The sequence below is a fragment of the Lissotriton vulgaris genome, chromosome 1_1 (assembly GCF_964263255.1).
Source record: "Lissotriton vulgaris chromosome 1_1, aLisVul1.2, whole genome shotgun sequence".
Taxonomy (NCBI): domain Eukaryota; kingdom Metazoa; phylum Chordata; class Amphibia; order Caudata; family Salamandridae; genus Lissotriton; species Lissotriton vulgaris.
This window is the reverse complement of record NC_141685.1, coordinates 1,272,949,442-1,272,968,544: the sequence shown is the minus strand read 5'-3', so window position 1 is coordinate 1,272,968,544 and position 19,103 is coordinate 1,272,949,442.

Genomic DNA, 19,103 nt, shown 5'->3' with positions numbered 1-19,103 from the left:
AAATGGCATGCCCGTAATTCAGTCTAATAATTTGTTCAGTGTCTAGGTGTATGTAGATTCCCAAATATTTCACAGAGCCCGTGCACCATTCAAACAGAAACTCCAGATCTCATCTAGCTGTGCTAGCCGTAAAGGGAAAAACCACAGACTTGTGCCAATTTATGCCCAGTCCGGAGAATGTGCCAAAGCGCAAAATTTCTCTAAGAAGTGGGTCAATGTTATTCTGCGGGTCACAAACATACAGTATGGTATCATCCGCGTATAGCGATACCAGCAAAGGGTCTGTGTTGAATTGTAATCCCCTGTTAAGGTGCTTTTCTTGGAAATGGCGCATTAGTGGGTCTATAGCTAGAATGAATAACAGTGGTGACAGTGGGCATCCCTGTCTTGTTCCTCTGGAAAGGGTGAAGGGAGCAGTTAACGTGCTGTTCAACCTCAAATGTGCTGTGGTTGGCTATATAATAGTGCTGTTGTGGCCACAAACCCGGCCTGCATTTTCGGTGTCCAACAGTACCACGGCTGCTGGAATCTCAAGGTTTATCCTGTGCAGCACATTGAATAAGGTACGCAAATTGAAGGCAGTCAAACGGTGGGTAATGAAACCAGACTGTGCAGGTGATACTATGGATTCCATTAGTAGGGAAAGTCTAGTGGATAGAACCTTAGCCAGTATTTTGTAATCTAGGTTTAGAAGGGAGAAAGGGCGGTATGACCCACATAACAGAGGATCTTTTCCAGGTTTGGGGAGGAGGATAAGCACTGCGTCACGCAAGGTAGGGGGTTAGATTTGTCTTTCTAACGCTTCAGCGTAGACTTCTAAGAGCTGAGGAATCAATAAATCTTTGAATGCTTTATAGAATGCCTCTGTGAAGCCATCCAAGCCTGGAGCTGATGAGGATTTTAAACCAATAATGGCTTCATCTATATCCGTTTCTGATATTAGCTCCGCAAGGAAGTCCTGCATATACCTTTCCAGGTATACAAGCGCTACTTTAGAAAGATAGGCTTCCTGGCCTGTCCGATCTGATCCCACCTTTGAGGCGTATAATTTCTTAAAATGTGTCAGAAATTCCCCCTGCATATCTATCGGGTCCGTACTTTGATGTTCGGAATCTTTGTGTAATTGAGCTTTATATGCATTTTGATAAGGAGGTCTGATCATCCGGGCCAAGGGTAGCAGAGGGTGTTTAGTGTAAGAGCTCCTCTTTAAAGGTCCCCTGAAATATTTTTGAAGTTTGAGTCTTTAATGCTCAGATCGAAGGAGAAAATAGATTTTAGAAGATTTGCCAATTTTCCGGTGTTAGATCCTCCTGGTAAGTAACTCGTTTTTTTGGCTGTGTATTCTTGAACGCATTTGGAGTGTAATTATGAATAGGGAGACTGAGTAGAGAAAGGTTGGAGAGTAGATATGATGGAATATGTAAACATTTTTCTGGCTATTGTTTCTGGAAAAGATTAGCAAAATTGAAAATGTAAAACAGAATTCTAAAATGGATTTAAATCATGGTGAGATAAAAGAAATGGGCCTGATTACTATAAGGGCTCATAATAGGGACATCATTGAAAAAACAAGGGATTTAAAGAACTATCGAGAGAAATGGAAGAAAGGGACAGCAAATAAAAGGATAATGAAAGGGATTGTGGGAAAGGCAAGGAATAAGGCAAGCGATTCAGAAAAAGGTACGACTTAAGTTGCAGAATTCTATTTGAGGGAAGAACATGAAAGGAATTTGGTGGATGTTTCGTGGACAAGGATTGATTTATATGCTTTTACATATAATTTTCTGAAATTCAAGAGAGGACCCAGAAAAGTGGTATGAAGAAACACATAGGTTGACATATATTTTCCCGATATTATGGAGTGATTTGAATGTTTTGTTTGAGATTGTAGTCCCTGGAGATCTGTGGTTAGAGTGTAAGGTTGTTAATGGATGGTCAGCACAAGAACCAGCTAGCCTTAGTCCTAATAATGCATCAGCAGAGGAGAAAGCTGACAAATACAAAGCTGTGATTGAGCATTTGATAAAACAAGTTCCTGAAAGGATATACATTGGAAGAAGATTTTAAGAATGACACAGGAACTTAAGAAATCAATTCATTTCTATTATGATGGTTGATGCATGTTTACAAGAAACATAGTAGAGTTGACAATGCAAAAAGGATGGGGATAGTGGTTTTGTTTATACATTCCTACATGCTTTGAGATCAGAGATTAGTAATCATATTCAGCAAAGTGAATAGCGTTGTCGCAAAATCCAATATGTTTGAACATGAATTTTGTCCAAAATTGAATGGATGGAACGAATAAAGGAATGCAAAATGGAAGTGATGGGATGAATGGAAATTTTGAAATGTTGAAAACGAATACAGCTTGTAATTATGGAGGTAAGATTGGACACTGGAAAAGAGAATGTAGGTAGAATCCGGTGAATTAAAGTAAAAAAAAGAAAGAAAACTTACCTCACCACCGGTACGCGCTGCCTCTGCTGGGCCCTTGGCACCTTCACTGGAGTGGCAACCCCTCAGCCAATCCTGGTGCTGCTCAAGCAGGGCCAGGATTGACTTAGAGCAGGGTTACTCACCGCCCGCCTGCCCATTAGGAGACCGAGGGTTGAGTCTTTGATCAATGCTCGCTCTCCTAATGGGCATGCGCGACCCAGAGCAGACACTAGTGCGCATGACTGGGCACGGCGGAAAAATTCACCGACCTTCACCAGTCATGTGCACTTGTGGTGCTGCCTGCCGCTGGTCTGACAATGCATGTCAGTCAACATGACGCCGTACAGCCCACCCCTTCAGACTCTGAAGGGGGTGGGCGGTCCGACGTCTTGCTGACTGACATGATTGTCAGTTCTACCTCAGCGTCTCTGAACTTAAGTAAACTGAGAATTTACTTAATTTCAGAGACGCCGAGGGAGCTGCGGGCGCATGCGGCTTGTGGGGCAACGCCCCAGTGCCCCAATGGATGCACCACCACTGGTCTCCTTGATTTTATGCCAGGACATTGTTTTGTCTTCTCCTGCAAAATAGCTGCTGTTAGGACCCTGACAGCCGAATGTAAATGGTATCAGCGCATGGTCAGACCAGATTAATGGCAAAGGAGGAAGAGTTTGAAGTAAATCATAGATGTCAAAATAAATGGGGAATGGATCACTTGCACCTGCAACCAGGGTCCAAGTGTTCTAGCCTATCTGGACTAATGAGTGCAGTGGACTCATAAATAGGTCCTTTATGCACAAGACTGTTTTGTAACTCTTCCCATGCACCAAGCTGAATAAAGTTACAGTTTAGGTAGTGTGAGGATCCGTTTTTTAACGAACCCACCCAACTCAAGCACTTTCACTTTTCACTTATCACTACTGAAATAACCAGTGATTCCCTCCAGGTGAAGGAAGCATGAAAAAAAAAACCAATGATGATGCTGTCACGTATCTGATACAGGCGAAGAATCAAGATAAACTGCCAAACAACCTGTCTACATGAATGAGGGTTTTTTAAGTATTGACGGCTAGAACACCTCGGACCCTGGTTGCAGGTGCAAGTGATCCATTCCCCATTGATTCTGACTGATTACAAGGAAACTGAATAGATCATAGCGCCTTCTACCTCCCTCGACCCTTGATTTAAATATAAGTAAATCTTAGATGGAAATAATCAGGTGTCCAAATGGTGACCCCCAATATGCATTGAGTATATTGATATAGAGGTACATTTAGATCCTTCAATATAGTTATTAAAGCCTGACCTGCTGTGTCATTAATGTTGTCTATATGCATGTTAAAGTCTCCCAAGACTATGAGGTTAGCATATTTTATTGAGGTGTTGCTAATGACATCAGCCACGGTATCCAGGAAATTACCCGGTTTTCCCAGGGGTTTATAGACCAGGACACATGAGAAGGAGAACTTTTCTGAGATTTTAGTAGAGAAGATGAGTCCTTCCCCCAAGTTCATTAACTCAAGCCTACTCACTAGCACCGAGAATGTAGAGCGAAAAATCACAGCTAGGTTTCCTCCAGTCTCTATTCTCATGAATCTTGTTGCAAGATGGAATACGTATCAGGGATCGCAAGAGCAATGGCAGAGATGGGAGCAGGATTAAGTCATGTCTCAGTGACAAACATTAGGTCCTATTCATATTCTGATAGCAGCAACCAAATTTGAAACTTGGGTTTGACAAGGAATCTAGTATTTATGACTCAGCCCTTAATTAAAATGCCCTCCATCAGAGCCCCTATGTCGGGCTATCTGTTATTACAAGGTATAGTAGGGGCAACCCCGATATCTAAGGACACAGAGAGAGGCTGAGCAAAAAGGACAGCCTGCTGGTATTTGTCCAGAAGAGGGCGAGAGACTAAAATTGCATTGGTGCTCACCTCTAAGTTGGAGAAAGCCTTTCTTGGTCAACAGAATACTCCCATCTCTCATCGGGTTGGGCAGCATGGCTGGGCGCAGGCGGACTGACGCCGATGGGCCACCCTTTGGCAAGCGAGCGGCGTGTCCTCAATCTTCATTCTATGCCCCTGTCGTAGCTAAATGGTCACCTCCACCAAGCCACAAACACTAGAGCACGTCTGATCAAAATGGCGGCCCAAAATGGCAATGTGGTAGGAGGACAAAAATGGCACCTCTAGATTAAATTATTCTGATCTTACAGTGGTGAAAATTGATTACAAGGTGATACAGCATCCCTCTTTCAATCTAATTTCTTTTACCCCACTAGGGGCCCGATGTAGGTAATCTCGATTTACCTACTCTTAAATATCGAATCATACCGAATCGGTATTTAAGAGTAGGTAAATTGGAAGTAGGCAGATGTAGGTAATTTTTCTCTTCCAATTACCGGATCTGTAAGATTCGGTATTTACCAATTCGGTAAATACCAAATCGGTATTTGCAATTGATTCCTATGGGCCTTGAAGCCCATAGGAATCAATGGCAAGTACCGATTCGGTAATTACCGATTCGGTAATTACCGAATCGGTAAATACCGAATCCTGCCAGGGGGAACGGGGTGTCACTTTGACATCCTGTAGCACCCCAATGTCAGGCTTGTGTGCCATGTGGCACACATACATGCCCTAAGGGCATGTCTGTGTGTCACATGGCACAGGAGTACATGCACAGATGTGCATTTACACCTGAATTCGTTATTTACCATGCAATAGTATTACATGGTAAATAACGAATTCTTAGGGGCCTGTGGCACTGTTTAAAGCGCCACCTACATCTGCATTTACAGATTCAGTATTTTTAACGAGTCTGTATTTACCAATTCGGTAATTTTACCGATTCGGTAAAAATACCGAATCTGTAAATACATGCCCCCTACATTGGAAAAGGCATTTACCGGTCGGTAACGGCCGAATTCGGCCGTTACCGACCGGTAAATGCCTACCTACATCGGGCCCTAAGTATTTTAAAAATCCAGTTCCAAATTCAGTGTTTGAGCAATTGTAATCAACAGGGAACAGAAAATGTGTTAGTAAAATTGTTTTGAATCAATTCAGATTGTAATCTGTCAGAAATTTACACACAAATTCAACAATAAAATTGCGATAATATCTCCCGCTCTTACACCAGTGGGCGTGTTTGTACCATGGCCTGTATTTTCTGCCCCTCCAAGGCTGAATGACTTCTCCCATCTAGCCACAAACACTAGAGCATGCCTGATCAAATTGGCAGCCCGAAATGGCAATGTGGTATGAGGACAAAAATGGCAACTCTAGATCAGATTACTCTTAACATACAGCAATGAGAAAAAAAAAATCTTTCAAGGTGCAACAAAGCGACCCTCATTCAATCTAATTGTTTTAACCCCCTCAGTATTTCAAAAATCAGAGCTGAGTTTGAAATTCAGTATATGGGATCAGAGACCGACAGGAGGAACATGGCGGCCGCTAGCTAAATGGCTGTGGTCACGCTCCTTTGTGCTCTTTGTTGGGGATCTTTATGACGGAACCCTGATGTTTTTCTTTTTGTAAGCGTAACCCCCTCTCCCGCCTACCTTCAGGGGCGGCCTTAGGCATGTGCAAGCTGTGCACCTGCACAGGGCCACCAAACCCCAGGGGCCACCACTCCAATATATATCCTTAATATAATAATCCTCTGAGGATGGATAAAAATTTGCGTGGCAGCCCCTGGCAGGGATTTGGCGGCCTCCGGCTCTGTTTCACTTCCAAACACCTTGACCCCCCTCTTAACTAGCCTCCGCCCTCAGCCCCACCGGGACCCCCTCTTGCAGGGCCCCCTACCTACGCTCCCTGCCCAGGGCCGCCATGAGCCTAGAGCCGCCCCTGCTACCTTGGAGGCTATGATGTTTGGTGAGTTTTCAATTTATTTTTTCGGCTCGGGTGGACGAGTGGTTCTGGATCCCCGCCCGTCAGGGGTTGGAGACTGGCGCTGGAGGTGAGAGGAAGCAGCGCAGGTGTGGAGAAACCAGGACACCGCCCGCTTCCAGCTCCGGATCCCCGGAGGCAGGGACAGCAGCGGCACCGGTTTCCACTTAAGCCCCGAGACAAAAACTGAACAACGAGCAGATTTTAGGCAGCAGATACAGTCAGTCGGGCAGCTCTATCATCAGCTCCATCGTCAGCCCTACCTGCAGAGCCTATTTGCCTCATTATAAGAAGACATTTGTGATTTTTAGGTCGCCAATGGAGGGAGAGGTGCCCCCTTATGGCATGGAGACAGGCGAAGCGGCGAAAGTGGTGAAAGTGGACACCTCACCATCTAGAATTAGCAGATACAAGCTGCGAGCTAGAGTGCCCCACTCTACCCTTAATACCGACATTACCCAGCCTATTTGGACCCCCCGAGTCTCCCCTCCTATATCTAAAGTTAAATCGTCAGTCAAGCAGCGCAAGCAGAGAGGGGACACAACGGACAATGGGTCTGCTACCAAGGGGAGAGAGGTTGGTAAGGGTAAGGGGAGAGGTAAAGGGAGGAAAATATGGTCCTCAAAGGTGAAAATTACTCCATCTCTGAAAACATATTATAAAGTTATGTCTTCTTCAACAGCAACTACTGACGAGTCTATAAAAAGTGTTGTTCAGGATAGTCCCTCGGAAGGCTTGCATAGTTTACAGAGCCTTTTGGTTGATGACACAGGTAAACCTTCAGACCAAATAAGTGTAACCCCAGAGGCATCGTCCCCCACCCAGCAGAGCAACCGGAAGGGGCCAAAGTCACTGATCTTCCCGAGCGAGCAAGCTGAGAGTTCGAATTGTTTAGGGGCATTAACAGTAATTGCATCAGCTATACACCCTGCAGTCAGCCTCTCCAATAGTTTCTCTGTCCTGAAAATACAAGATAACCAGGAAGGTCAGCACCAGAGGGTCACCAAAACTACAAGCAACACTGTCACTGAGAACTATGTTGCTGTAGACTCTGCGACTCACTCATTGGCTGATTTACTACTCTCCATGAAGGAAGAGATGACGAGTAGGTCTCAGAGATGAACCTGGCTGAGATGGCTTGCAGGTTCTCCGTGGCAGAAGAAAACCAGGCGGCTATTCAATCATCCTGTGAAGTGGAATCCCAGAAATTGGAATAAGCCATCACAAGGACAGACGCAATAGAGTCAGAGACTCCGAAACTTAAGGAAGCTATACATGCTAGTTCAGTAGATGTGGCAAAATGATCGGCCCAAAACAAGGAACTTAAAGACGATCTTGAGCGTCTGGAAAACCACTCTAGGAAAAATAACTTGAGACCCCTAAATATTCCTGAAGCCCTTGAGGGGTCGGATATAAAGGGGTTTGTTATCTCCTTGTTAAAGGGAACAGTTTTAAAAAACTTGCCCAGTATAGACCTTCTACACGAGATTCAAAGGTTATACCGGGATCCTTTTAGGAGGAATCCTGGCAGACAAAGGCCAAGGAAGATATTGATTAATTTTCTGTCATACTGTATTATGGAGTTAATCTTATCTTCTGCTCTTAAGGAAGGCACTATAACATTTACACCCACCGGTCAAAACCCATTCCCCTTTTCTATAAGATCAGATATTTCGCATATTACTGCAACAAGACATTGGGAGCTGGGGAAGAGACTTGAGGATCTAAAAAGTTTGGGGGCAAAGGCTCAGTTGAGGTTTCTGGTGCCATTACGCGTAATGTGGGACAATCAGATGCAGCAGTTCCGCACGACCGAGGAGGTGGATGCCTTCATTGTTAAAATCAAAATTGAGTCGGAGGGTAGAGGATGAGGGTGTTGATGTTATGGGGGTCTCTCGACATCAAGTCCCTAGATTTAACCAATAGTATCAATGTACCTGTTTAGAAAGCCTGAGGGAGCAGTCATCGAATAGACTTAGCCTAATGGAAGGGAGGGTTCCTCATGGCGAAAGTAAATCTCTTATACCTGTTAATCAAACAGGCTTCGTCAAAGCGGTGGGAACAACAACAAACATACTGACTATGGGTATGCTTATAGATAAGGCAGAGATGAAAAAACTGCCCCTACACCTCTGCTACATTGATTACAAAGCGGCATTCGACAACATCAACCTCAATCTACTATGGACAAAACTAAATGGCTGGGGCATCCCAAAAGTTTTGTTGGAGCTGTTAATCAACCTACACACAGATACCTGAATTCAGATCAAGGTGGGGGACGGCTCAATGCTCTCAAGGCGGATAGAAACCAACAACGGCCTTAAGCAGGGCTGCGTGTTGGCCCCCACACTGTTTAACCTGTTCCTGGGGGACCTGGTGCCCCTATTAAACAACTGTAATTGGAGGCGCTAGGGGGCGCACGGCGACATGGCTGCCTGAGAAGCAGCTCCGCCGGGCGATCGCCAACTATGGTGAATATCGCCGATCTCACCCAGGCCACCGACCCCTCGATCGCCTAACAAGATGTGTGAAATGGTGGAGCACATAACGTGTTGAGAAACGGCCCCCGGCGGACAGCGACTACCCTGAAATTTGCGGATGACCATGGCGAGAGGTCCGGATGCCTGACAAGATGGCCGCCGCGTTGGGACGTGCTCACAGCGGCCAGGCGGAGGACAATCACCACTCTACTGTCCAGGAGCGGGGAAACGTGGCGGAGGTAGGATTCTGAGGACTGGCCTCCCCACTGCCCCTGCATCAAAAATTGTAGCGCTGCGGTGCGCCAGGGACCCACGTTCAGGCGCTGGAGGCGCTGCCTGACAAAATGGCGGCCGCGACTCGAAAAACGCGGGCATAATCAAATAATCCACAACTCCGGTGGCAGTGCCGAGACACTAGCGGTAGCCTGACACAGCGGAGGGGAGACCAGCAAGCGGAGGAGCGCCCAGCGTGGAGAACGGTGCGGAGCGCTAGCGGAGAGGGAGACACACCCACGCTCCTGCAGGGTGGATGGTGCTGGCTACTGGCGGCGAGCGCTATGAGAAGCGAACAGTCTGCGATTGTCGGTGCTGCCTAAAGATCTGCGTGGGCTCGCCCATACCTCGGAGACCTGTGGCCGCCGCTGCCCGACCCCATCAGCCCATGAGAGCAGGTATCTTCATGTTGTTGCGCCAGGGTTGGTGTCTGCTGTGAATAACGTGTCCTTCCTGGCGACCACGTGCGGGGCGGCCCCTCTTGGTAGGACGCTCGCAGACCCCGGAATTACAGGCCCGCGCAGGCTGCACGGAGAGACAACGACCTGGCATGCGTTAGGCCTGCGGAAGCGACACACCTGCGGTGATGGCTGCCTGCCTTAAACACTGAGTGCAGAGGGGGTGTGCTGGCCATATTGCGACGACACGCCACCTGTGGGGTCAGAGAGGCCTGTGATATCCTCTGCCCAGCGAGCTGCCACACTGGGACGCTTTCTCTGCACGATTGAGGGGCCACCAGTCCACTAAGTGGAGGGGGTTTGTTAGACGGCGGTGCGGACAGCGAACAGCCGGCCTTCGGTCACGTTGCCTCACGACCGGGGGAGTGTCACCCTCGCCCGGTGCTTTCAGCGCTGTGACGATCTTTTAGGCGGCGATCGCCCCAGGGGTGGGGTTCAACACGGCGTCAGCGACCAGACATACGAGGGCATCGGGGTCCACGTGCAGGAAGGCGACCTCCCCACCCGCAAGCATGGGCAAACCAGACAAACACCAACAGAAGCTGCCCTTTGAGACGAAGAAAACGCAGAAATCCACTGACGGGGTGCTGGAGGAAGAGGCAGGTCAGGCGCCCAATAACAACATCGAAAAGATCCTGCTAGCGATACAATCGAACCTACAGGATATTAATGGCAAGTTGGACAACTTAACTTGCAGAATGGACACCATGGCAGCGCGACAGGAAAAGCATGGAGAGAGACTGGATGAGGCCGAAACACGAATATCCGCGGTTGAAGATGAGGCGCGGGCCTCCACCTCAAAATGCGCAGATATGGAAAGGCTACTGGAGGTTATCAAGGCGAAGGAGGAGGATTTAGAAGCGCGCTCGAGGCGCAACAACGTACGGATCACGGGCCTGCCGGAGTCCACCAACACAGGCCGCATGGAAACCTACGTGGAAACACTGTGCAAGGATCTGTTCGGAGCTGAGGCCCTGTCGCCCCTCTTCATCGTGGAGCGTGCTCACAGGTCGCTGGCCCCGAAACCACCGCCAGGTACCACGCCGAGACCGATTGTTGCGCGTATCCTCAATTACCGCGACAGGGACACGATCCTTCGGCTAGCAAGAGAGAAAGGGAAGATCCAGCATCAAGGGAACTCCTTGGAATTTTACCCGGACCACACAGTTGCGGTCCAGCAGGCCCGGAAAGAATATACTGCAGTGAAGACCAAATTGCGTGAGTTGAACATTGTCTACTCCATGATGTATCCAGCACGCCTCAGGGTGGTGTGGAAGGAGAAAGCGACAGTACTACCGACACCGAAAGCAGCACAAGAATTTGTCAAAAGGGTTCAACGAGAGATCAGAGACAATTCGCAAAATGAACAACGACGAGACTCGGACTAACAATGAGGGGTTGTTTCATGGTATGCCACTGGTGAGTGTACAGTTCAGTTACCGATCATGCGTTTTAGCATGGACTTTAATCTCCGCACTTGCTAGACTGCTTGAACCTGTTTTCCAGTTTGCCCGGTAGTGGGATTGATTCAACATGCACGGTGTGTCTGGGTGGAGAGGTCCCGATGGGGCTAAGAGGCCTCTGATCGGAGATGCGGCTCACTACGAACTTTGTACTGGGAATGCATCACGACACATGCACATTACATAATGCAATATTGGCGTACATAACTGAGTGACACTATTACCCTGTGGCGATTACTCAATGCAGGCTAGTGCGCGAGTGGCGAGAAACTGCCCCCTTGTCTGCTGTGCTCTGCTCAATATGTTTTGACTATGGGACGCCTCCGTCACTGACTGTGAGAGATCCCCTATGCACTCTGTGCGGCGAGCAGTAAGGGTGGGAGGAGAGGGATTCTGTGCCTTGATGATTAACTGTTGAAATTGCATTGGAGACGCACTGTGCCAGACATGTTGCTCAGCCAGTGGCTTTGTTGTTGGTTGTTCGGGGGGTGGGGGGGGGACGGCGAGTATTCACCTGAACTGCGTTTCATACAGCTTCTTTAGCATCGCCCACACCTGTACACCAGGTGGTGAGTTGTGCCCCTGGCGGACCTCTACAAGGGTATTACCCAGTAAGAGTTTGGTTCTGGCACTGTATTACTGTTTATGGGAGTTCTGGATTGGTGCACTGGATGGGACTGGCTTCGGCAGGTTGGGGTTGCTGGAGTGGGTGGGTTCTGGGGGGGTGGGATGTATGATTGTACTGTTAGGCCGACAGAATGTGTAATGTCTTTTTGTACTGGTTCCAAGTTAGTCCCGGCTGCTGCTGGGTCGACTGGAGCAACTAAAAGGGAGATACTAACAATCCCTATGCAATTGATTTGTGATGAGCGCTCATGCCTTATGTCATTGGCTTTTGATGGGGACCAGGGAGGCGGGTAGACACAGTTTAAACGTTCTAACCTGGAACATTAGAGGGTTCTCACAGCCACGTAAAATACGGCAGATTTTTGCAAGCCTGACAAGGTGGAATGTGGATATAGCGTTCCTACAGGAGTCTCACCTGGCCCCACACTCGCATGCACAACTGGGGGCGAGATGGGCGGAGGAGGTTTTCAGGGCCTCGTACTCTTCTTACTCTAGAGGGGTGATCATTTTGGTGAAACGAGGGGTGGGCTTTGTGAATCACACAGTAACACAGGACCCTTCAGGCAGGTTTCTAATGGTATCAGGTACATTGAGGGGGCAGAAGGTGACATTGCTGAATGTATACGGTCCTAACACAGATGCCCCGGATTTCTTCAGGGAGGTATGGGGACACCTACAGAAACACAATAGCGCACATATATTGTGTGGTGGTGATTGGAACGTGACACTACGTGACGGTTTGGACCGTTCAGCTAACTCGGTGGAACAGCACAAACACTCACGCACAATGGTGGGACACATGATGAAGGATCTGGGTCTAGAGGATCTTTGGAGGTTGAGGAACACCGACGCACCTGGGGCCACGCACATTAATGCTTCCCACAACAGCTGGTCCAGGCTGGATTATTGGCTGGGCTCCTCTGACCTGGCGCTATGGGTGCGACACCTACAGGTGCTCCCTCGCACGCTGTCTGATCACAATCCTGTCCTCCTGCAGCTGGACATTCCACGATACGCACCCCCCCCCTTCCAATGGCGCTTTAACGCACGTGCTCTAACTGATGCAATTTATGCAGACACGATTAAGAAGGCGATTAAAGATTACTTTGATCTTAATGCCCCATCGACTGATGACCCTGGCATCCTCTGGGAAGCATTCAAGGCCACGATTAGAGGGGTCTGTATTAGCACCACAGTGGGGGTTCTGAAGGATATTAGAACTCAGATACGCAGGTGTGAACAGCAAATGAGAGACCTGGAATCCCTATATGAGTCCACTCAGGATATCATACACCTGGCCAAACTCCGCGAAATACACACAGAACACGAGACCTTTCTAGACTCTGAGATGAAATATTTAAACCGCACGCATGTGGCTAGAGCCTTTGGGGAAGGAGGTAGACCGGGGGCTGTCTTAGCTCGGAAGATCTGTACAGGTCGCGGCCCGACTGCGATCCTTAGGGTGAAGAACAGGGAGGGTGACACACAAACCCATGCTAATGACATACTGAAATGCTTTGTTAATTCATTTGGATCCCTGTACAAATCCCAGCCCACTGCTCCGGCAGATGACACCTATGAATACCTGCACGATGTAGCGATAGGGTGGCTGTCAGATGCGCACAGGGAGTACTTAGCAAGGCCTATCACAGCAGATGAGGTTACAGAGATCATAGGCTCACTTCCGAATGGCAAGGCACCTGGCCCGGATGGGTTCACCCCGGAATTTTACAAGCAATATGCAGACATACTAGCGCCACACTTAGTAGATATGTATGGCACCTCCTTTGAGAAAGGCATGCTCCCCCCCACGTTACGCGAAGCCATGATTATCGCTCTCCTGAAACCATCTAAAAATCCGGAGGAATGTGACTCGTACCGACCATTATCTTTAATAAACGTAGACTCGAAAATTCTTGCGAAGCTTATAGCCAAGCGGCTGTCACCACTGATGACCAGTCTGGTGCTGCCAGATCAGTCCGGCTTTGTACCCTCCAGATTGACAGCACATAACACCCGGACTCTATTTGCACTATCGCACTATCTGCAACCTTCAGTCAAAGCTGTAGCGGTCATGTTAGACGCGGCGAAGGCATTTGACTCCATTGAATGGAGGTATATGATCACTGTCCTCAATAGAATGGGGTTCCCTAAACGTTTTGTGCAATGGGTCACCCTGCTTTACACGCAACCAAATGCCAGGGTCAGAATTAATGGGTATATTTCGGAGCAATTTGCGATTGAGCGAGGGACGCGGCAAGGCTGCCCACTCTCGCCGCTATTATTTGCGTTAGCACTAGAACCTTTGGCGTGTCTGATACGACAGAACTACAAGGAATCGGCACTGCACTTCATAGCCAGGCCGCTTCACATATCCTTATATGCGGACGACATGTTGCTATACGTCCGGGACCCGGAGACTCACTTGAACGCCATACTCAGGGAATACATAAGGTTCGGGGGGCATTCGGGTCTGGCCATAAATTGGTCCAAATCATCTATAATACCCCTCACGGACACCACTTCTACGTTTGTGGTGGACTTTCCGCTGGGATGGCAACAGGGCCCTATCAGATACCTAGGGGTCATGTACCACAGGGATCCGGATGAGGTGCTTAGGGCAAACTACGGAGTGGTGCTGTCGAAACTGGAGGACAGTGTAAAACGTTGGATACATCTGCCCCTTTCGTTGGCAGACAGGATAGCGATTGTCAAAATGAACATACTGCCCAAGCTACTATACCTGTTTAACAACATACCAATCACTCCACCGCAGGCTGTCTTCCGACACATAAACTCCCTGGTGCGGACCTTGATTTGGGCGGGTAAACAGGCCCGTGTGGATTTGCGGACTCTGACACTTCCACTTACACGGGGCGGCTTCGGGGTACCTGACTTCCTCCTGTATTACTTGTGCGCACAGGCACAATATGCGGCGTATTGGTATCACGCAGTTCCGTACCTCACTCACACCGCTATAGAGGAGAGCGACGCACACCCTATTCCACTCACAGCAATAATCTCACACACCCGCCCCCCGCTGCATGCTAGAGATATCAACACGGTGGATGCTACGGTCAAAGCCTGGCATAGATTAGGGCAACTAGCACACAAGACCCCACTATATGCACCAGCCATGATGCTACACCATCACCAGGAGATCTCGGTAACTGGGGAAAGCGTCGGAATGTCTCTACTGGCCAAAGCCGGTATTGATAGGATGGGGGACGTGTTCCAAGATGGCGAGTTCGTGGGCTTAGACAAACTGGGTTATGTTCATAACCAAACATCCATGTTTCGCTTCACATATTTCAGACTCACTAGAGCCCTGAGGGAGCACTACCCTACGTTCCCTTCGGAGCCAGAATGCCTTGCACCACTGCAACTGTTAATCACAACTAATGATTTGTCACACCTGGTGTCTAGGCTGTATTCAGCCGCACAATCGGAACTAGACGGACAAGTGTTGAAGGCGAAGGGGCGGTGGGATGCACTACTGGACACACCATTGTCTGAGGAAGAATGGGCTAGCACATGCGCTCTGACACAGATACTTACACCAAATGGTAATCTGAGGTTAATTCACTTTAAATTCCTCCATCAAGTGTATTACACACCAGAGAAATTGTTTAAATTTGGGCTTCAGGAGGAGGACAGATGTAAAAGGTGTAACCAGGAAGGTGCGGGCTTTGCACATTTGGCGTGGGACTGCGCCAAGGTGGAAGGATACTGGGGGGAGGTAACTGCCACTTTATCTGTTATGCTGGAGGAGGAGGTACACTGTACACCCAAAGTCTGCTTACTGGGGATAGTACCGCAGTTCAGGGCCTTGAAGAGGAAGTTCTGTGCGATAGCACTCTTATTGGCTAAGAGACAAGTGGCACAATGCTGGCATAGTCGCAAAGTGCCGAAGTTAAAAACATGGTTGCATGACATGTCCACCTGTCGTGACAAGTTACAAACTTATGATGAACTGCTGCCAGTTAAGTCGCGACCAAAAAATATGTGGGTTTATCTGGAGGATTATCTGACCTCCCTGCAGGATGATGAGGAACTTCCACCCATGGACTGAACGGGTTGCATGACTGCATGAGTGCTGATGGGACGGGTGTGAGATGACGGCGGGAAGAGGGGGACCCTAAGTATGTCAACACTACTGCTAGGTAGTACATTAAGATTACACTGTACGGTCTGAATTGGGGTATGTTGTTTTATTGTTCTTGTTATTAAAAGAGAAAAAGTGAGACTCAGTTCTAATGCCAGCTATTAACCATGCATACGATACCCTGCAATATTCTGAGACATGTGTAACATTCGATCACAATGATGGTTAATGGAATAAACGTAGCGAGCCGGCCTCCGGGTTGTAGGCTCATGCTGTGTCAAATGCTTGAATTTCAATAAAGGTCTTGCGCAAAAAAAAAAAAAAACAACTGTAATTCACACTCGCCAAAACTAGGAGGCCTCAATCTACCATGCCTCTTATATGCAGACGACCTGGTGCTAATAAGCCATACAAGAGTAGGGCTCCAAAACCTCTTAAATACGACCCAGAGATATTCCGAGTCAAATGACTTAACAGCAAACCTCGAGAAAACGCAAACAATGACAATCAGTAAGAACAAAAAGAAGAAAGCTTTCTTGTGGTTCTGGAATAACACCCGCATCAAAGACACCTCGTCGTACAAATATCTAGGTGTGAAGATAGACAGTGGTGGCCAATTCAGCGCACAAAGGGCTAGTATAAGAGGCAAAGGCCTCGCTCTGGCAATCGCCTTAAAAACATTAAACAACAACCTCTCCGGCCCTTCTTTAACTCCTTTACTACATGTCATATGCGCCAAACTGTTACCAACACTAACTTATGGGAGCGAGGCTCATCGAGGCAGAGATGCCATAACACTTGACAGCACAATCGTGTCGGCATATAGAATCATTTTCAGCCTCCCAAAGCGATCCTCCCCAGCACAGATTAGATTGGAATTTGGAATTCGGTCACAGCTTTTGGCAAGACAGGGGGCATATATCTGCTCATAGGACAAAGTGAGAAAAACGACCGAAGGAACCTTGAATGAATATTTATGGAAAGAGCTAGAGCAGACCCAAAACTGACCAGCAGCAAAATACCTGGCAAAAAGCTTAGCGAACACTGGGCTGGCAGAGCTCTGGGCGTCCCCTGCAGATCATAAATCACTTAACAAGCTGGTAAAGAAATCGATCAAGTTACAGTCATGGTTCCAAGACAAAGCCATCCTATCAAAAAGATCTCACGCATGGATGGTATTAAATAGATACCCGACACAAGCCTCCCACCCTTATTTCGGTCTGGGTTACGCAAAAAAAAAAAAATTGACCTTCTTAAGATACAGACAGGGCCTGCTACCATGCATTCAACATCTTCCTCACTGGCTGAGATCGAAAGCAGGAACACTATGTAGACCATGCGGCACCGGGGCAGAAGATATGCTGCACCTCCTATGCTCGTGTGAGGAACTGCACGAAGAAAGGAAGCTCCTGCTGAAACGCCATTTTATTCTACAGGGGGTACGTACACGAAGGAGCGCAGTGCTAACCTGCTTCTCAGCACAGGACCCTCAGCTGAGCTGCAGCTTCGTGAAATTTTTAAAAGCAGTAGAAAAAAAATTACCAAAAATTGACACATGAAAACTCAATAAATTAGGACATCTGTTCTAACTTATATTGTGGAAACCATCCATGTCGCAAAATTTCATGAATTTTATGCAAAACATGAATGGACTAGCAGGCCTACAAAGTGGATGGGAAGTATAGTATGGCCCAATGTAGGCGGCCTGAAAACAAAATTACTCTCTTATGTTGAATTGTTTATGCTTATCTCGCTATTGTATTGCATTGGTCTTAAACGCATGTCTTTTCTATGCTGCATTTTAACTTCTTTTATTGTGTTACTGTATCGCATTGGTTTTAATTAACAGTGCAATAAACTATAAACTATAACTATAACAATCAATCATGGCGAAAGGGGTCACAGGGTGTGGTGGGATAGAAGGTGGGGGGCACTGGGTGGGGAGCAGTGGATAAAATAAAAAAATATTCCTTGTCTCACTTGAATTTTAGGAAATGCATGTCTAGCCAACACCAAGGGTTTGTGAGCTGATGGCAGGTACTTCCACAATTGATAGTAAGGTCAGCTTTATCTCCTGGAATGTAAATGGGTTAAGATGTCCACGTAGACAAAGGCTGATATTGAAATATTTAGATCTTTTCCCAACTCAGGTTTGTCTCTTACAAGAGACACACTTGAGTTTTGCAGAATACCATATAACATTTTCTAGAATCCCCTGGATAAAATGTTATTGCTCCTCACAACAAATGAGTAATAGTAGGGGAGTTGCAATCCTGATTAAGCAGGGGGTTTCTTGTTCTATCAAATCCGTGCAAATGGACCATACGGGGGTGGATAGTTGCACATTTGTATTTTGGAGGGACAGAATTAGTCTGTGCCTCCTTTTACAGACCAAACGTTGATGACCCAACCTACATCTGTAAGCTGCAATCTAAATTAACTATGGCAACTCCCTCCTTAATCATTGGTGGAGATTTTAATGTCCTCTTTGTCCCCTTAAAAGAGGTCAAACCAGACACATTATATAGGGGCCCCCCGAATTTGTCGAGCTAAGAAGAATCTGTTGCACAACTTGGATCTGGTAGACGTCTGGAGGGCAAAGATGGGAGATCTTCAGGGGTTTATGTTTTATAGCAAAAAGTATCATCAGTCATCCAGGATTGATTACATTTTTAACAATAGGTATGTCCTTGATAGCCTGAAGGGGGTCTCAGTATTGCTAAGTCACCTTTCTGATCATGCTCCAAAATTAATTTCATATCTTAGGAAGAGCAATACATTACAAACTAGATGGACGCTCAACAGAGCAAAGCTATTGGACCCCGAAATTATTTATTAAATCATCCTCCTTAGAATATTGTATTAAATATCAGCTCCACGACCATGGACTTTGTCTGGGATGCCTTTAAGGCTAATCTGAGGGGCAGACTGCATGGCCTTATCTGCTCTAAGAATCGAGCTGAACCCCGGGAGCTACACACCACTGAGGGAAGAATCCTTCAATTAGAAGCAGAGAGGAAGTGACTCAGTCACAGGAGTCTAGGAAGGATGGCCAAAGTCCAGGGAGATCTGGATGGGGGCCAGGCAAGAGTATAGGGGAAAACTGGACCAGTAGTGCAAGGCACAATGGCTCACTAAGAGCATGCAAAACTTTTAGTACGGGGAGAAGGCTGGTGCTCTACTGGCCTGGAAGGCTAGAGTTGACCTCTCCAAAAAGAATATCAATGAGCTTATAATAAAGAACAATGGGGAAAAATCTAGCAGAATAGAGGACATGCAGACCTGTCACCTCTCTGTCTTCTCGGACCTCTATAAAGAGAACCTAGTCCCCTCTGTAGACCAAATACAAACTTGGTTGAG